General features: G+C 43.9%; 18 non-coding genes and 5 pseudogenes across 18 annotated transcripts; all 23 read left to right on the forward strand.

Annotated features, from left to right (window-relative positions):
- The first annotated feature begins 179 nt into the window (after nt 1-179).
- On the forward strand, nt 180-298 carry LOC147263462 (5S ribosomal RNA). The gene has a single exon (XR_015113339.1). It is a non-coding gene; the product is annotated as a 5S ribosomal RNA (ribosomal RNA).
- Nucleotides 299-607: 309 nt separating this feature from the next.
- Nucleotides 608-726, forward strand: LOC147263463 (5S ribosomal RNA). The gene has a single exon (XR_015114819.1). It is a non-coding gene; the product is annotated as a 5S ribosomal RNA (ribosomal RNA).
- A 311-nt stretch (nt 727-1,037) lies between these two features.
- Nucleotides 1,038-1,146, forward strand: LOC147263464 (5S ribosomal RNA; annotated as a pseudogene).
- Nucleotides 1,147-1,457: 311 nt separating this feature from the next.
- LOC147263465 (5S ribosomal RNA) lies at nt 1,458-1,576 on the forward strand. Its single transcript, XR_015115049.1, has one exon. It is a non-coding gene; the product is annotated as a 5S ribosomal RNA (ribosomal RNA).
- A 309-nt stretch (nt 1,577-1,885) lies between these two features.
- Nucleotides 1,886-2,004, forward strand: LOC147263466 (5S ribosomal RNA; annotated as a pseudogene).
- A 309-nt stretch (nt 2,005-2,313) lies between these two features.
- Nucleotides 2,314-2,432, forward strand: LOC147263467 (5S ribosomal RNA). Its single transcript, XR_015114986.1, has one exon. It is a non-coding gene; the product is annotated as a 5S ribosomal RNA (ribosomal RNA).
- A 310-nt stretch (nt 2,433-2,742) lies between these two features.
- Nucleotides 2,743-2,861, forward strand: LOC147263468 (5S ribosomal RNA; annotated as a pseudogene).
- A 310-nt stretch (nt 2,862-3,171) lies between these two features.
- Nucleotides 3,172-3,280, forward strand: LOC147263469 (5S ribosomal RNA; annotated as a pseudogene).
- A 309-nt stretch (nt 3,281-3,589) lies between these two features.
- LOC147263470 (5S ribosomal RNA) lies at nt 3,590-3,708 on the forward strand. Its single transcript, XR_015113271.1, has one exon. It is a non-coding gene; the product is annotated as a 5S ribosomal RNA (ribosomal RNA).
- Nucleotides 3,709-4,019: 311 nt separating this feature from the next.
- On the forward strand, nt 4,020-4,138 carry LOC147263471 (5S ribosomal RNA; annotated as a pseudogene).
- Nucleotides 4,139-4,448: 310 nt separating this feature from the next.
- Nucleotides 4,449-4,567, forward strand: LOC147263472 (5S ribosomal RNA). The gene has a single exon (XR_015113210.1). It is a non-coding gene; the product is annotated as a 5S ribosomal RNA (ribosomal RNA).
- A 310-nt stretch (nt 4,568-4,877) lies between these two features.
- LOC147263473 (5S ribosomal RNA) lies at nt 4,878-4,996 on the forward strand. Its single transcript, XR_015115272.1, has one exon. It is a non-coding gene; the product is annotated as a 5S ribosomal RNA (ribosomal RNA).
- Nucleotides 4,997-5,306: 310 nt separating this feature from the next.
- Nucleotides 5,307-5,425, forward strand: LOC147263474 (5S ribosomal RNA). Its single transcript, XR_015113712.1, has one exon. It is a non-coding gene; the product is annotated as a 5S ribosomal RNA (ribosomal RNA).
- A 310-nt stretch (nt 5,426-5,735) lies between these two features.
- Nucleotides 5,736-5,854, forward strand: LOC147263475 (5S ribosomal RNA). The gene has a single exon (XR_015114882.1). It is a non-coding gene; the product is annotated as a 5S ribosomal RNA (ribosomal RNA).
- A 311-nt stretch (nt 5,855-6,165) lies between these two features.
- On the forward strand, nt 6,166-6,284 carry LOC147263476 (5S ribosomal RNA). The gene has a single exon (XR_015114879.1). It is a non-coding gene; the product is annotated as a 5S ribosomal RNA (ribosomal RNA).
- A 310-nt stretch (nt 6,285-6,594) lies between these two features.
- On the forward strand, nt 6,595-6,713 carry LOC147263477 (5S ribosomal RNA). The gene has a single exon (XR_015113713.1). It is a non-coding gene; the product is annotated as a 5S ribosomal RNA (ribosomal RNA).
- A 311-nt stretch (nt 6,714-7,024) lies between these two features.
- On the forward strand, nt 7,025-7,143 carry LOC147263478 (5S ribosomal RNA). The gene has a single exon (XR_015113563.1). It is a non-coding gene; the product is annotated as a 5S ribosomal RNA (ribosomal RNA).
- A 310-nt stretch (nt 7,144-7,453) lies between these two features.
- LOC147263479 (5S ribosomal RNA) lies at nt 7,454-7,572 on the forward strand. Its single transcript, XR_015113211.1, has one exon. It is a non-coding gene; the product is annotated as a 5S ribosomal RNA (ribosomal RNA).
- A 7,002-nt stretch (nt 7,573-14,574) lies between these two features.
- On the forward strand, nt 14,575-14,693 carry LOC147263480 (5S ribosomal RNA). Its single transcript, XR_015113564.1, has one exon. It is a non-coding gene; the product is annotated as a 5S ribosomal RNA (ribosomal RNA).
- A 310-nt stretch (nt 14,694-15,003) lies between these two features.
- On the forward strand, nt 15,004-15,122 carry LOC147263481 (5S ribosomal RNA). Its single transcript, XR_015115147.1, has one exon. It is a non-coding gene; the product is annotated as a 5S ribosomal RNA (ribosomal RNA).
- Nucleotides 15,123-15,433: 311 nt separating this feature from the next.
- Nucleotides 15,434-15,552, forward strand: LOC147263482 (5S ribosomal RNA). Its single transcript, XR_015114880.1, has one exon. It is a non-coding gene; the product is annotated as a 5S ribosomal RNA (ribosomal RNA).
- Nucleotides 15,553-15,862: 310 nt separating this feature from the next.
- On the forward strand, nt 15,863-15,981 carry LOC147263483 (5S ribosomal RNA). Its single transcript, XR_015113714.1, has one exon. It is a non-coding gene; the product is annotated as a 5S ribosomal RNA (ribosomal RNA).
- Nucleotides 15,982-16,292: 311 nt separating this feature from the next.
- On the forward strand, nt 16,293-16,411 carry LOC147263484 (5S ribosomal RNA). The gene has a single exon (XR_015115171.1). It is a non-coding gene; the product is annotated as a 5S ribosomal RNA (ribosomal RNA).
- The last annotated feature ends 157 nt before the right edge of the window (nt 16,412-16,568 follow it).

The following is a 16,568-nucleotide window of genomic DNA, read 5'->3' on the forward strand; positions in this document are numbered from 1 at the left end:
GAAGAAGACAGATGGCAGATGCAGTACTTTTCTCTCGATGACATCAACATTCTTTTCTTTTATTGACAGGACACCGATTTGGCGTGTGAAAAGACCCTGAGGCTTTTGCGCATCACTTTTTTTCTGAGGTTGTAAAGTGTGTGAAATGGATATAGAGCCCATGTGTGTGAGAGTCAAGGGCTTACGGCCATCCCACTCTGAACACGCCCGATCTCGTCTGATCTCGGAAGTTAAGCAGCGTCGGGCCTGGTTAGTACTTGGATGGAAGACCGCCTGGGAATACCAGGTGCTGTAAGCTTTTTTGTTTCTTTGTGAGGAAAGGGCAGCTTTGAGTCTTTGGGGACCAGCATGAGCGAGCTTCCCTCACACACCTTTTCTTGAAGCGCCCTCCGCAGCTTTGGAATGGAATGTCATGCAGTGGTTAATTTGAAGTAGACAGATGGCAGATGCAGTACTTTTCTCTCGATGACATCAACATTCTTTTCTTTTATTGACAGGACACCTATTTGACGTGTGAAAAGACCCTGAGGCTGTTGCGCATCACTTTTTTTCTGAGGTTGTAAAGTGAGTGAAATGGATATAGAGCCCATGTGTGTAAGATTCAAGGGCTTACGGCCATACCACTCTGAACACGCCCGATCTCGTCTGATCTCGGATCCTAAGCAGGGTCGGGCCTGGTTAGTACTTGGATGGAAGACCGCCTGGGAATACCAGGTGCTGTAAGCTTTTTTATTTTCATTGTTAGGAAAGGGCAGCTTTGAGTGTTTGGGGACCAGCATGAGGGAGCTTCCCTCACACACCTTTTCTTGAAGCGCCCTCCACAGCTTTCGAATGGAATGTCATGCAGTGTGTAATTTGAAGTAGACAGATTGCAGATGCAGTACTTTTCTCTAGATGACATCAACATTCTTTTCTTTGTATTGACAGGACAACTATTTGGTGTGTAAAAAGACCGTGAGGCTGTTGCACATCACATTTTTTTTGAGGTTGTAAAGTGAGTGAAATGGATATAGAGCCCATGTGTGTGAGAGTCAAGGGCTTACGGCCGTACCACTCTGAACACGTCTGATCTCGGAAGCTAAGCAGGGTCGGGCCTGGTTAGTACTTGGATGGAAGACTGCCTGGGAATCCCAGGTGCTGTAAGCTTTTTTGTTTCTTTGTGAGGAAAGGGCAGCTTTGAGTCTTTGGGGACCAGCATGAGCGAGCTACCCTCACACACCTTTTCTTGAAGCGCCTTTCTGCAGCTTTGAAATTGAATGTCATGCAGCGTGTAATTTGAAGTAGACAGATGGCAGATGCAGTACTTTTCTCTAGATGACATCAACATTCTTTTCTTTGTATTAACAGGACACCTATTTGGCGTTTGAAAAGACCGTGAGGCTGTTGCACGTCACTTTTTTTCTGAGGTTGTAAAGTGAGTGAAATGGATATAGAGCCCATGTGTGTGAGAGTCAAGGGCTTACGGCCATACCACTCTGAACACGCCCGATCTCGTCTGATCTCGGAAGCTTAGCAGGGTCGGGCCTGCTTAGTACTTGGATGGAAGACCGCCTGGGAATACCAGGTGCTGTAAGCTTTTTTGTTTCATTGTGAGGAAAGGGCCGCTTTGAGTCTTTGGGGACCAGCATGAGCGAGCTTCCCTCACACACCTTTTCTTGAAGCGCCCTCTGCAGCTTTGGAATGGAATTTCATGCAGTGGTTAATTTGAAGAAGACAGATGGAAGATGCAGTACTTTTCTCTCGATGACATCAACATTCTTTTCTTTTATTGACAGGACACCGATTTGGCGTGTGAAAAGACCCTGAGGCTGTTGCGCATCACTTTTTTTCTGAGGTTGTAAAGTGAGTGAAATGGATATAGAGCCCATGTGTGTAAGAGTCAAGGGCTTACGGCCATACCACTCTGAACACGCCCGATCTCGTCTGATCTCGTAAGCTTAGCAGGGTCAGGCCTGGTTAGTACTTGGATGGAAGACCGCCTGGGAATCCCAGGTGCTGTAAGCTTTTTTTTTTCATTGTGAGGAAAGGGCCGGTTTGAGTCTTTGGGGACCAGCATGAGCGAGCTTCCCTCACACACCTTTTCTTGAAGCGCCCTCTGCAGCTTTGGAATGGAATTTCATGCAGTGGTTAATTTGAAGAAGACAGATGGCAGATGCAGTACTTTTCTCTCGATGACATCAACATTCTTTTCTTTTATTGACAGGACACCGATTTGGCGTGTGAAAAGACCCTGATGCTGTTGCGCATCACTTTTTTTCTGAGGTTGTAAAGTGTGTGAAATGGATATAGAGCCCATGTGTGTCAGAGGCAAGGGCTTACGGCCATACCACTCTGAACACGCCCGATCTCGTCTGATCTCGGAAGCTAAGCAGGGTCGAGCCTGGTTAGTACTTGGATGGAAGACTGCCTGGGAATCCCAGGTGCTGTAAGCTTTTTTGTTTCTTTGTGAGGAAAGGGCAGCTTTGAGTCTTTGGGGACCAGCATGAGCGAGCTTCCCTCACACACCTTTTCTTGAAGCGCCTTTCTGCAGCTTTGAAATGGAATCTCATGCAGCGTGTAATTTGAAGTAGACAGATGGCAGATGCAGTACTTTTCTCTCGATGACATCAACATTCTTTTCTTTTATTGACAGGACACCGATTTGGCGTGTGAAAAGACCCTGAGGCTGTTGTGCATCACTTTTTTTCTTAGGTTGTAAAGTGTGTGAAATGGATATAGAGCCCATGTGTGTCAGAGTCAAGGGCTTACGGCCATACCACTCTGAACACGCCCGATCTCGTCTGATCTCGGAAGCTTAGCAGGGTCGGGCCTCGTTAGTACTTGGATGGAAGACCGCCTGGGAATACCAGGTGCTGTAAGCTTTTTTGTTTCTTTGTGAGGAAAGGGCAGCTTTGAGTCTTTGGGGACCAGCATGAGCGAGCTTCCCTCACACACCTTTTCTTGAAGTGCCCTCCACAGCTTTCGAATGGAATGTCATGCAGTGTGTAATTTGAAGTAGACAGATGGCAGATGCAGTACTTTTCTCTAGATGACATCAACATTCTTTTCTTTGTATTAACAGGACACCTATTTGGCGTTTGAAAAGACCGTGAGGCTGTTGCACGTCACTTTTTTTCTGAGGTTGTAAAGTGAGTGAAATGGATATAGAGCCCATGTGTGTGAGAGTCAAGGGCTTACGGCCATCCCACTCTGAACACGCCCGATCTCGGAATTTAAGCAGCGTCGGGCCTGGTTAGTACTTGGATGGAAGACCGCCTGGGAATACCAGGTGCTGTAAGCTTTTTTGTTTCTTTGTGAGGAAAGGGCAGCTTTGAGTCTTTGGGGACCAGCATGAGCGAGCTTCCCTCACACACCTTTTCTTGAAGCGCCCTCCGCAGCTTTGGAATGGAATGTCATGCAGTGGTTAATTTGAAGTAGACAGATGGCAGATGCAGTACTTTTCTCTCGATGACATCAACATTCTTTTCTTTTATTGACAGGACACCTATTTGACGTGTGAAAAGACCCTGAGGCTGTTGCGCATCACTTTTTTTCTGAGGTTGTAAAGTGAGTGAAATGGATATAGAGCCCATGTGTGTAAGATTCAAGGGCTTACGGCCATACCACTCTGAACACGCCCGATCTCGTCTGATCTCGGATGCTAAGCAGGGTCGGGCCTGGTTAGTACTTGGATGGAAGACCGCCTGGGAATACCAGGTGCTGTAAGCTTTTTTGTTTCTTTGTGAGGAAAGGGCAGCTTTGAGTCTTTGGGGACCAGCATGAGCGAGCTTCCCTCACACACCTTTTCTTGAAGCGCCTTTCTGCAGCTTTGAAATTGAATGTCATGCAGCGTGTAATTTGAAGTAGACAGATGGCAGATGCAGTACTTTTCTCTCGATGACATCAACATTCTTTTCTTTGTATTGACAGGACACCTATTTGGCGTTTGAAAAGACCGTGAGGTTGTTGCACGTCACTTTTTTTCTGAGGTTGTAAACTGAGTGAAATGGATATAGAGCCCATGTGTGTCAGAGTCAAGGACTTACGGCCATACCACTCTTAACACGCCCGATCTTGTCTGATCTCGGAAGCTAAGCAGGGTCGGGACTGGTTAATACTTGGATGGGAGACCGCCTGGGAATACCAGGTGCTGTAAGCTTTTTTGTTTCATTGTGAGGAAAGGGCCGCTTTGAGTGTTTGGGGACCAGCATGAGCGAGCTTCCCTCACACACCTTTTCTTGAAGCGCCCTCTGCAGCTTTGAAATTGAATGTCATGCAGCGTGTAATTTGAAGTAGACAGATGGCAGATGCAGTACTTTTCTCTCGATGACATCAACATTCTTTTCTTTGTTTTGACAGGACACCTATTTGGCGTTTGAAAAGACCGTGAGGCTGTTGGACGTCACTTTTTTTCTGAGGTTGTAAAGTGAGTGAAATGGATATAGAGCCCATGTGTGTAAGATTCAAGGGCTTACGGCCATACCACTCTGAACACGCCCGATCTCGTCTGATCTCGGATGCTAAGCAGGGTCGGACCTGGTTAGTACTTGGATGGGAGACCGCCTGGGAATACCAGGTGCTGTAAGCTTTTTTATTTTCATTGTTAGGAAAGGGCAGCTTTGAGGGTTTGGGGACCAGCATGAGCGAGCTTCCCTCACACACCTTTTCTTGAAGCGCCCTCCGCAGCTTTGGAATGGAATGTCATGCAGTGGTTAATTTGAAGTAGACAGATGGCAGATGCAGTACTTTTCTCTCGATGACATCAACATTCTTTTCTTTTATTGACAGGACACCTATTTGACGTGTGAAAAGACCCTGAGGCTTTTGCGCATCACTTTTTTTCTGAGGTAGTAAAGTGAGTGAAATGGATATAGAGCCCATGTGTGTGAGAGTCAAGGGCTTACGGCCATACCACTCTGAACACGCCCGATCTCGTCTGATCTCGTAAGCTTAGCAGGGTCGGGCCTGGTTAGTACTTGGATGGAAGACCGCCTGGGAATACCAGGTGCTGTAAGCTTTTTTTTTTCATTGTGAGGAAAGGGCCGCTTTGAGTCTTTGGGGACCAGCATGAGCGAGCTTCCCTCACACACCTTTTCTTGAAGCGCCCTCTGCAGCTTTCATATGGAATGTCATGCAGTGTGTAATTTGAAGTAGACAGATTGCAGATGCAGTACTTTTCTCTCGATGACATCAACATTCTTTTCTTTGTATTGACAGGACAACTATTTGGTGTGTAAAAAGACCGTGAGGCTGTTGCACATCACATTTTTTTTGAGGTTGTAAAGTGAGTGAAATGGATATAGAGCCCATGTGTGTGAGAGTCAAGGGCTTACGGCCATACCACTCTGAACACGCCCGATCTCGTCTGATCTCGGAAGCTTAGCAGGGTCGGGCCTGGTTAGTACTTGGATGGAAGACCGCCTGGGAATACCAGGTGCTGTAAGCTTTTTTGTTTCATTGTGAGGAAAGGGCCGCTTTGAGTCTTTGGGAACCAGCATGAGCGAGCTTCCCTCACACACCTTTTCTTGAAGCGCCCTCTGCAGCTTTGAAATTGAATGTCATGCAGCGTGTAATTTGAAGTAGACAGATGGCAGATGCAGTACTTTTCTCTAGATGACATCAACATTCTTTTCTTTGTATTGACAGGACACCTATTTGGCGTTTGAAAAGACCGTGAGGCTGTTGCACGTCACTTTTTTTCTGAGGTTGTAAAGTGTGTGAAATGGATATAGAGCCCATGTGTGTAAGAGTCAAGGGCTTACGGCCATCCCACTCTGAACACGCCTGATCTCATCTGATCTTGGAAGCTAAGCAGGGTCGGGCCTGGTTAGTACTTGGATGGAAGACCGCCTGGGAATACCAGGTGCTGTAAGCTTTTTTGTTTCTTTGTGAGGAAAGGGCAGCTTTTAGTCTTTGGGGACCAGCATGAGCAAGCTTCCCTCACACACCTTTTCTTGAAGCGCCTTTCTGCAGCTTTGAAATGGAATCTCATGCAGCGTGTAGTTTGAAGTAGACAGATGGAGGATGCAGTACTTTTCTCTCGATGACATCAACATTCTTTTCTTTGTATTGACAGGACACCTATTTGACGTGTGAAAAGACCCTGAGGCTGTTGCGCATCACTTTTTTTCTGAGGTTGTAAAGTGAGTGAAATGGATATAGAGCCCATGTGTGTAAGATTCATGGGCTTACGGCCATACCACTCTGAACACGCCCGATCTCGTCTGATCTCGGATGCTAAGCAGGGTTGGACCTCGTTAGTACTTGGATGGGAGACCGCCTGGGAATACCAGGTGCTGTAAGCTTTTTTATTTTCATTGTTAGGAAAGGGCAGCTTTGAGGGTTTGGGGACCAGCATGAGCGAGCTTCCCTCACACACCTTTTCTTGAAGCGCCCTCCACAGCTTTCGAATGGAATGTCATGCAGTGTGTAATTTGAAGTAGACAGATTGCAGATGCAGTACTTTTCTCTAGATGACATCAACATTCTTTTCTTTTATTGACAGGACACCGATTTGGCGTGTGAAAAGACCCTGAGGCTGTTGCGCATCACTTTTTTTCTTAGGTTGTAAAGTGTGTGAAATGGATATAGAGCCCATGTGTGTCAGAGTCAAGGGCTTACGGCCATACCACTCTGAACACGCCCGATCTCGTCTGATCTCGGAAGCTTAGCAGGGTCGGGCCTGGTTAGTACTTGGATGGAAGACCGCCTGGGAATACCAGGTGCTGTAAGCTTTTTTGTTTCTTTGTGAGGAAAGGGCAGCTTTGAGTCTTTGGGGACCAGCATGAGCGAGCTTCCCTCACACATCTTTTCTTGAAGCGCCTTTCTGCAGCTTTGAAATTGAATGTCATGCAGCGTGTAATTTGAAGTAGACAGATGGCAGATGCAGTACTTTTCTCTAGATGACATCAACATTCTTTTCTTTGTATTGACAGGACACCTATTTGGCGTTTTAAAAGACCGTGAGGTTGTTGCACGTCACTTTTTTTCTGAGGTTGTAAAGTGAGTGAAATGGATATAGAGCCCATGTGTGTGAGAGTCAAGGGCTTACGGCCATACCACTCTTAACACGCCCGATCTCGTCTGATCTCGGAAGCTAAGCAGGGTCGGGCCTGGTTAATACTTGGATGGGAGACCGCCTGGGAATACCAGGTGCTGTAAGCTTTTTTGTTTCATTATGAGGAAAGGGCCGCTTTGAGTGTTTGGGGACCAGCATGAGCGAGCTTCCCTCACACACCTTTTCTTGAAGCGCCCTCTGCAGCTTTGAAATTGAATGTCATGCAGCGTGTAATTTGAAGTAGACAGATGGCAGATGCAGTACTTTTCTCTAGATGACATCAACATTCTTTTCTTTGTTTTGACAGGACACCTATTTGGCGTTTGAAAAGACCGTGAGGCTGTTGGACGTCACTTTTTTTCTGAGGTTGTAAAGTGAGTGAAATGGATATAGAGCCCATGTGTGTAAGATTCAAGGGCTTACGGCCATACCACTCTGAACACGCCCGATCTCGTCTGATCTCGGATGCTAAGCAGGGTCGGACCTGGTTAGTACTTGGATGGGAGACCGCCTGGGAATACCAGGTGCTGTAAGCTTTTTTATTTTCATTGTTAGGAAAGGGCAGCTTTGAGGGTTTGGGGACCAGCATGAGCGAGCTTCCCTCACACACCTTTTCTTGAAGCGCCCTCCGCAGCTTTGGAATGGAATGTCATGCAGTGGTTAATTTGAAGAAGACAGATGGCAGATGCAGTACTTTTCTCTCGATGACATCAACATTCTTTTCTTTTATTGACAGGACACCGATTTGGCGTGTGAAAAGACCCTGAGGCTGTTGCGCATCACTTTTTTTCTTAGGTTGTAAAGTGTGTGAAATGGATATAGAGCCCATGTGTGTCAGAGTCAAGGGCTTACGGCCATACCACTCTGAACACGCATGCGCCAATCAGACGGTACGCTGACAGCACGACACACGGAGGTCGCGGACTCCGCTTTTCCCATTTCTTTCGTTTTTTTCAGCCTTTTTCATTGTTCTTCCTTATTTTCCGTGCATTTTTGGTTCGTTTTTAGAGTGAACATTTTTTCCCCCCGACAGTTTTTATACTGATCGGGGGAGGTCAATTTGAGTTTTTTTTTTCCTCATGGAAAACTTTCGGACGGACCAAATGGATTTGAACTCTGCAAACGGACTTCAGATTACGAGCATGGAAAACGGACTTGACATAAACGCACAAACAGGTGAAGAAAATGAAAAATGGTTGCTTGTTAAAAGAAACAATCAGAAACGAAACATGAAGAAGTCGGAAGGAAAACTGCCGGAGGGAAATGCGAGAGCGGCTTCCGCAGCGACAGCGGGGGAAAGACGGCGAGCAGCGGCTGATTCAGAGGAGATGAGCGCTGGAGCCGGTCCACAGGCAACGAGAGCTGGTGGCCTGAAGAACAGAGCTGAAGACGTGGTTCCGAGAAGACCTGGGCAGCGAGGAGCTACTGGAGAGGCGGCGGAGAGTGAGAGAGAATTGGCGGCGGAAAGAGATGCGGCGTCTGGTGGGGAAAGGCAGCTGCAGCAGCGACATGGAGCGGCGAAATCTGCGGGTGGCGACCACAAGTATGACAGAGAACTGACGGTCAGTGTCGAGGTAACTGGGCAGGATGAAGTCCCAGTTCTCGAATTAATGAGATGCATAAGAGCACTGTGTGGAGGTTTAATAGCCTGTAGGGCGACAGGGCCGCAGAAATATGAAATTACCATGTCACACATCAAAGGGAAAGAGAGAATCCTAGATGGTTTCAAAATTGGGGACAACACAGTGCATGTCAAAGATCTGTGTAATGATGAACTCATGGTTTCTTTTTTAAGCTTACCAGCTTACATCAGAGATGAGGAAATTTTACAGAAGCTAGAAGGGTGGGGAGTCTCAGCGGCATCAACTATAAGGAGGAGGATGTGGCCGGGTACGCAAATTGCTGATGGGACGCGGTTTCTCAAAGTAAAGTTTACAGATAAAGTCCAATCTCTGCCTTATTCAGCACGGTTTGACACAGCAATGGGACCGGAATATTTCAGGGTCATACATGATAGGCAGGCTAGGGTGTGTAGGATGTGCCTCCAGCCGGGGCACATCCTAAGGGACTGTCCTGAGTTCTCCTGCCATAAGTGTGGTGTCCAGGGGCATTATGCAAGGGAGTGCAACAGGAAACCTAATAAGATACAGAAATGTGAGGTGTGTTGGAACAAAATTGATGAATGTAATTGTAATTATAGTGATGAGGATATTGTGGTGGAATCTGGATCTGAGGAGCTGTACAGTGAGATGGAAGGTTTAAGTGAGGGAGGAACGGAGGATGAGGAGGAAGATGACGAGGTGGGTAGTGGCGCCGCCAAGCAGGCTGCTGGTGAGGGTTACGCCCCTCAGAGAACCCAGAGCCCTCCTAAAGTGGTGCAGAGCCCAGGCACAAGGCTTGGTTCAAGTCTGAATGACATGAGCACTGACTCAGGCCCACAGCAGAGAGGAAAGGATGGAGGAGGAAACGGGTCCGAAAAGGAGCCGGAGCCTTCTCAACTCCTGGAATCAATGGAGGTGGGGGATACCCCAAGAGAATTGCAGCCGGCGGCAGCCACATCCACCAGGGTACCTACCTTAAATGTGCCCTCCACCTTCCCTCCTCAGAGTAGATCAAACAGTGACTCGGAAATGGACTTTGCCACAATAAAAAATATTCGGAAAAAGCACACCTCAATAAAAGATGCTGCGATGAAGAAAAAACAGAAGAAAGAAGGAGGGAGAGGTAAAAAATCTTGAGGGAAAATTGGCTGTTTAAAGGTTTTTTTTGGTCTGACCATGTTTCTGCTGCACTCCCTTAATGTCAATGGACTCCGCACTTATGGCAGGATGACCGCCATTTTACTTAAAAGCAAGTGTGACATTCTCTGCTTACAGGAGACAAGGTGGGAAGGGGATAGCGTGGCGGCAGCAAGCAAAATGTGGGGAGGAGATGTTTTTTTTAGCAACGGCACAAGTAAATCTTGTGGCGTAGCTATTTTAGTAAAAAAGACTATAAGTACCAATAGCAAGTTAATATATCATGACAAGAAAGGTAGAATACTTATTATAGATGTTTGCATAAACAATAGAACATACAGAATTGTTAACATATATGCCAGTAACTGTGAAAAGGAAAGGAAAATGTTTCTAAATAGTATAAGCAGATGGATAGATCATAGAACCATAATAATAGGAGATTTCAATATCGCATTAACTAAGGATGATATATCAATTAACAATGTATACAAGAATGACACAAGCAGAACTGAGCTATATAATTTAATGAATATTCACAATTTGACAGATGTATGGAGAATTCACAACCCATTCAAGAAAGAGTACTCCAGAAGACAGGTTGTGCAGGGAAAAATGAAACAAGCCAGAATAGATTTATGTCTAGCGGCCCCTGAAGCAACAAAACAGATCAATAAAATACAATATAATTATAACGCATGGAGTGATCACGCAACAATTGAGTGTTACTTGGGTGCTGCAGGAGGTTTCAGGGGGGGAGGTACCTGGTGCCTCAACTCCAGCCTCCTGGCAGATTCAACTTACGTTAAAAAAATCACAAAACTGCTTGATTATGCAAAAATTGAAATGAAAATAGAAAATAATTTTATAGAAAAGTGGGAAATTCTAAAGCAAAGAATTAAAAGAAGTAGTATAAATTATAGTAAAGAGAAAAAGTGGAGAGAGGAGCTGGAAGAAAATCGACTAAGAAAATTAATCAATCATGAAATAGCATTATTTGATAAAGAACCTAACAGAAACACAGAAAACTATGAATTATATAAAGCAAAACTAGGAAACATAGAAAAAATAAAATGCAGAGGTGCAATGATAAGAAGCAGAGTTAAAAATTTAGTAGAAGGAGAAAAATGCACCGCATATTTTTTGGGGCTCGAAAAGCAAAAACAAAACAAAACTATAATAGAAAAAATCAACGATATAACTGGAAAAGAATATGACGATCAAGAAAATATACTAAGAGTAACTACAGAGTTTTATAAAGAATTATTTGATAATGGATATAGCAATAGCGAAGAGGTAGACAAGTTGTTATCAAATATCCAAACTAGTATTTCAGTGGAGGATAAGGAATGGTCTGATGCACAAATTACTATTAATGAGATAAAGACGGCAATAGATAGCTTAAATAAAAACAAAAGTCCAGGGGTAGATGGTTTAACAGCAGAATTTTATTTTTGTTTCAAAGAGCAGATAGCTCCCCTGTTGCTGTCATTGTACCACTCAATGGAACGGGAACAGAGAACATCCAATACATTCACTGCAGGAATAATTTCACTTATCTACAAAAATAAAGGTTCAAAACAGGATATAACAAACTATAGACCAATAAGTTTACTCAATACAGATTACAAGATACTGACCAAAACACTGGCAAACAGGCTTAAACTTACAATAGGGACCATTATTGGTAATACACAGGCATACGGCATACCAGATAGAGACATCATAGATACGATCCTTACAATAAAGGATACCGTCAGGACAATGGCAGCACAGGGGGGGTATCTGCTCGGAATTGATTTGGAGAAAGCATTCGACAGAGTAGAACATCTTTTCTTATATAAAACTTTAAAAAGATTTGGATACGGTGAAGGCTTTATTAAATGGATTAAATTATTATACGATAACGCATACAGTCAAATAAAGATAAATGGACAACTAACAGAAAAGATCAAATTAAAAAGATCGGTAAGGCAAGGATGCCCGCTTTCAGCTCTTTTATACAGTATTGTTGCTGAGCCACTAGCTTTAAGTATAATGAATGATAAGAATATTATAGGTATAAAAACATATAGAGACAAAGTCGTTAAAATAGCACAATTTGCGGATGATATCAATATAATGTTTAAAAATGAAGAAAATTTAAATTATATTATAAAACATCTAGAAAGATATGAAAAAGCATCAGGAGCTAAGGTTAACAGAAATAAGTCAGAAATGATGGAATTCGGTAAAAATAGTTTAAAAAATAATTGGGGTTTTAGCACTAAAGAATACAGGAAAATACTGGGTGTATACATTGGTAAAAATGAAGGGGAAGCCAGGGACTTAGGGTGGAGAGAACTTGTAAAAAAGGTAGAAAATACACTTAATTTATGGAGAAGTAGGGGTTTAAGCCTGAGAGGAAAGGTAATTGTCATCAATGCCTTAATACTGTCAAAAATTAATCATGTTTTGGGGGCCTGTGAGCTACCGCAGTGGGCACTAAATTCGCTCAATGAAGCGATCTCCTCCTTCCTTTGGAGGGGAAAGGGAAATTCGATCGCTCATCGGGTGATAATTGCTAATAAAAGGGAGGGGGGATTAGGACTAATTGACATCAGTGCAAAAAAAGATGCACTCAGGGCCAAATTAGTTAGAAATTTTCTCGATTCGAACAGGCAGTACCCCTGGGAGGACACAATGGCGGGCTACCTGGCTGAGTACGGGGAGGGGGAGAAACTCCCTCTTTATCACCTCCTTCCTGGGAAAAGCCATGGCTCGCTACCGATGTTCTACCAGGAGGTGCTAGAGGCATGGGGCAAATTCCTGCCCCACCTCAGGCCTAAGTGCAGTCAGAAAAGTCATGTGCTGCAGTTACCTTTTCTCGAAAGCACCTTTTTCACACACAATGGTAGGACACTTAAATGCAGGGCACTTCAGCAACATAATATAACAAGGGTCGGTCAAGTGGTGGGGGAAAGGGGTCTGTTCAGTCTCAGGAAAGTCACAACCCAACTCAAAAAAACAGGGACACCGTGCAGAAAGGATTACCTAAATGGACTAGGTAACAAAATCAACAGAAACATAACCTCACTGTGGAGAAACTTAATCATCACGGACAAATCGAGAGCAGACCCCGAACTCCCACCGCTTGAGCTTGTCACACAGTACACAGGGAAAGAGCTGTCACAGGTGAAAACAAAGGACTGGTACACCATAGGGATTAACTCAATTAAACGCACTCCAAAAGCAGAAAAACACTGGGCACAATTATTCAAGGGAATACCGATAGGAAAAATCTGGCAAAACCTTAACATACCTTACATGGACAGCAATACTTTCAAGCTAGAATTCAATATCAGACACAGGAGAATTTTCACAGGAATCAAATTACACCAGATTAATAAGGAAAACTACAGTAGGACATGCCAAATCTGCAATAAAGAACCGGAAGACCAGGAGCATCTATTCATCAACTGCAAGGAATCGGATAAATTCAGGAATTTCATCAGGATGCTACTGCAAGAGCACTGCAATTTCAGTTTGACAGATGAAACACTATGGACATGGACTCTTCTCTTTGGTACAACACTGAAACAAAAGGATCAGAACAGGACTCTCATAAATACCATACTCACTTTTGCAAAAAAATCAATATGGACAACTAGAAACTACGCTCTCTATGAAAAGAAGAAAATAAACATATTTGGGGTTTTTTACACAACACTCTTGACGCACCTACAAATCTTACATGACATGGACAAGGATATTTTTGAAAACACTTTCTGCAGGAAAAACACATTTTTCAACATAGCAAATGGCAAAATTGAAATAAACAAGATTGACAATGGTATGTTTTCTCTTCAAATTCCCAGCTAAGTAGTCTCTTTTTTTTTTTTATAAAGCAAAGTATTTTTCAAATTTAATAAAGGGGTGAGCAAATTGGGTGGTTTATGTTTTTGGTGTGTTTAACATTTCATTTTGATAAAATTTCATTTAAAAAAAAAAAAAAAAAAAAAATTGTGTGTGTGAAACTTCACGACAGGAATTTGTTCTTTTTAGTCCCATGAGTTTTTTTTGTCTCTCTTTAATTTTTATTTATTTTTTTTTGGAATGACCTGCATTGCTCCAGTGGCTGTAGGCACATAGTGTTGGTTTATTTGTCTAAATTTAACTTAATTAAAAAAAAAAAAAAAAAAACAAAACTCTGATGGTGTTTTCATCAAGTTCGAGGTGTATCAAGGGTGGGTTTTTTTTTTTTTTTTTTTTTTTTTTTTTTTTTTTTTGGTAAGATTTCTTTCCTGAAGGAATTTATTTTTTATATAATTGTTAAATTTTGTCATGTAAATAAGAATGTACAGTTGGTAAAAATGTATGATGTATTTTTGATAATAAAAGACAAAAAAAAAAAAAACACGCCCGATCTCGTCTGATCTCGGAAGCTTAGCAGGGTCGGGCCTGGTTAGTACTTGGATGGAAGACCGCCTGGGAATACCAGGTGCTGTAAGCTTTTTTGTTTCTTTGTGAGAAAAGGGCAGCTTTGAGTCTTTGGGGACCAGCATGAGCGAGCTTCCCTCACACATCTTTTCTTGAAGCGCCTTTCTGCAGCTTTGAAATTGAATGTCATGCAGCGTGTAATTTGAAGTAGACAGATGGCAGATGCAGTACTTTTCTCTAGATGACATCAACATTCTTTTCTTTGTATTGACAGGACACCTATTTGGCGTTTGAAAAGACCGTGAGGTTGTTGCACGTCACTTTTTTTCTGAGGTTGTAAAGTGAGTGAAATGGATATAGAGCCCATGTGTGTCAGAGTCAAGGGCTTACGGCCATACCACTCTTAACACGCCCGATCTCGTCTGATCTCGGAAGCTAAGCAGGGTCGGGCCTGGTTAATACTTGGATGGGAGACCGCCTGGGAATACCAGGTGCTGTAAGCTTTTTTGTTTCATTGTGAGGAAAGGGCCGCTTTGAGTGTTTGGGGACCAGCATGAGCGAGCTTCCCTCACACACCTTTTCTTGAAGCGCCCTCTGCAGCTTTGAAATTGAATGTCATGCAGCGTGTAATTTGAAGTAGACAGATGGCAGATGCAGTACTTTTCTCTAGATGACATCAACATTCTTTTCTTTGTATTGACAGGACACCTATTTGGCGTTTGAAAAGACCGTGAGGCTGTTGCACGTCACTTTTTTTCTGAGGTTGTAAAGTGTGTGAAATGGATATAGAGCCCATGTGTGTAAGAGTCAAGGGCTTACGGCCATCCCACTCTGAACACGCCTGATCTCGTCTGATCTTGGAAGCTAAGCAGGGTCGGGCCTGGTTAGTACTTGGATGGAAGACCGCCTGGGAATACCAGGTGCTGTAAGCTTTTTTGTTTCTTTGTGAGGAAAGGGCAGCTTTTAGTCTTTGGGGACCAGCATGAGCAAGCTTCCCTCACACACCTTTTCTTGAAGCGCCTTTCTGCAGCTTTGAAATGGAATCTCATGCAGCGTGTAGTTTGAAGTAGACAGATGGAGGATGCAGTACTTTTCTCTCGATGACATCAACATTCTTTTCTTTGTATTGACAGGACACCTATTTGACGTGTGAAAAGACCCTGAGGCTGTTGCGCATCACTTTTTTTCTGAGGTTGTAAAGTGAGTGAAATGGATATAGAGCCCATGTGTGTAAGATTCATGGGCTTACGGCCATACCACTCTGAACACGCCCGATCTCGTCTGATCTCGGATGCTAAGCAGGGTTGGACCTCGTTAGTACTTGGATGGGAGACCGCCTGGGAATACCAGGTGCTGTAAGCTTTTTTATTTTCATTGTTAGGAAAGGGCAGCTTTGAGGGTTTGGGGACCAGCATGAGCGAGCTTCCCTCACACACCTTTTCTTGAAGCGCCCTCCACAGCTTTCGAATGGAATGTCATGCAGTGTGTAATTTGAAGTAGACAGATTGCAGATGCAGTACTTTTCTCTAGATGACATCAACATTCTTTTCTTTTATTGACAGGACACCGATTTGGCGTGTGAAAAGACCCTGAGGCTGTTGCGCATCACTTTTTTTCTTAGGTTGTAAAGTGTGTGAAATGGATATAGAGCCCATGTGTGTCAGAGTCAAGGGCTTACGGCCATACCACTCTGAACACGCCCGATCTCGTCTGATCTCGGAAGCTTAGCAGGGTCGGGCCTGGTTAGTACTTGGATGGAAGACCGCCTGGGAATACCAGGTGCTGTAAGCTTTTTTGTTTCTTTGTGAGGAAAGGGCAGCTTTGAGTCTTTGGGGACCAGCATGAGCGAGCTTCCCTCACACATCTTTTCTTGAAGCGCCTTTCTGCAGCTTTGAAATTGAATGTCATGCAGCGTGTAATTTGAAGTAGACAGATGGCAGATGCAGTACTTTTCTCTAGATGACATCAACATTCTTTTCTTTGTATTGACAGGACACCTATTTGGCGTTTTAAAAGACCGTGAGGTTGTTGCACGTCACTTTTTTTCTGAGGTTGTAAAGTGAGTGAAATGGATATAGAGCCCATGTGTGTGAGAGTCAAGGGCTTACGGCCATACCACTCTTAACACGCCCGATCTCGTCTGATCTCGGAAGCTATGCAGGGTCGGGCCTGGTTAATACTTGGATGGGAGACCGCCTGGGAATACCAGGTGCTGTAAGCTTTTTTGTTTCATTGTGAGGAAAGGGCCGCTTTGAGTGTTTGGGGACCAGCATGAGCGAGCTTCCCTCACACACCTTTTCTTGAAGCGCCCTCTGCAGCTTTGAAATTGAATGTCATGCAGCGTGTAATTTGAAGTAGACAGATGGCAGATGCAGTAC

Source organism: Aulostomus chinensis, chromosome 4, assembly GCF_037954235.1.
Source record: "Aulostomus chinensis isolate RoL2024-O1b breed Wild chromosome 4, RoL_Achi_v1.0, whole genome shotgun sequence".
Classification (NCBI taxonomy): domain Eukaryota; kingdom Metazoa; phylum Chordata; class Actinopteri; order Syngnathiformes; family Aulostomidae; genus Aulostomus; species Aulostomus chinensis.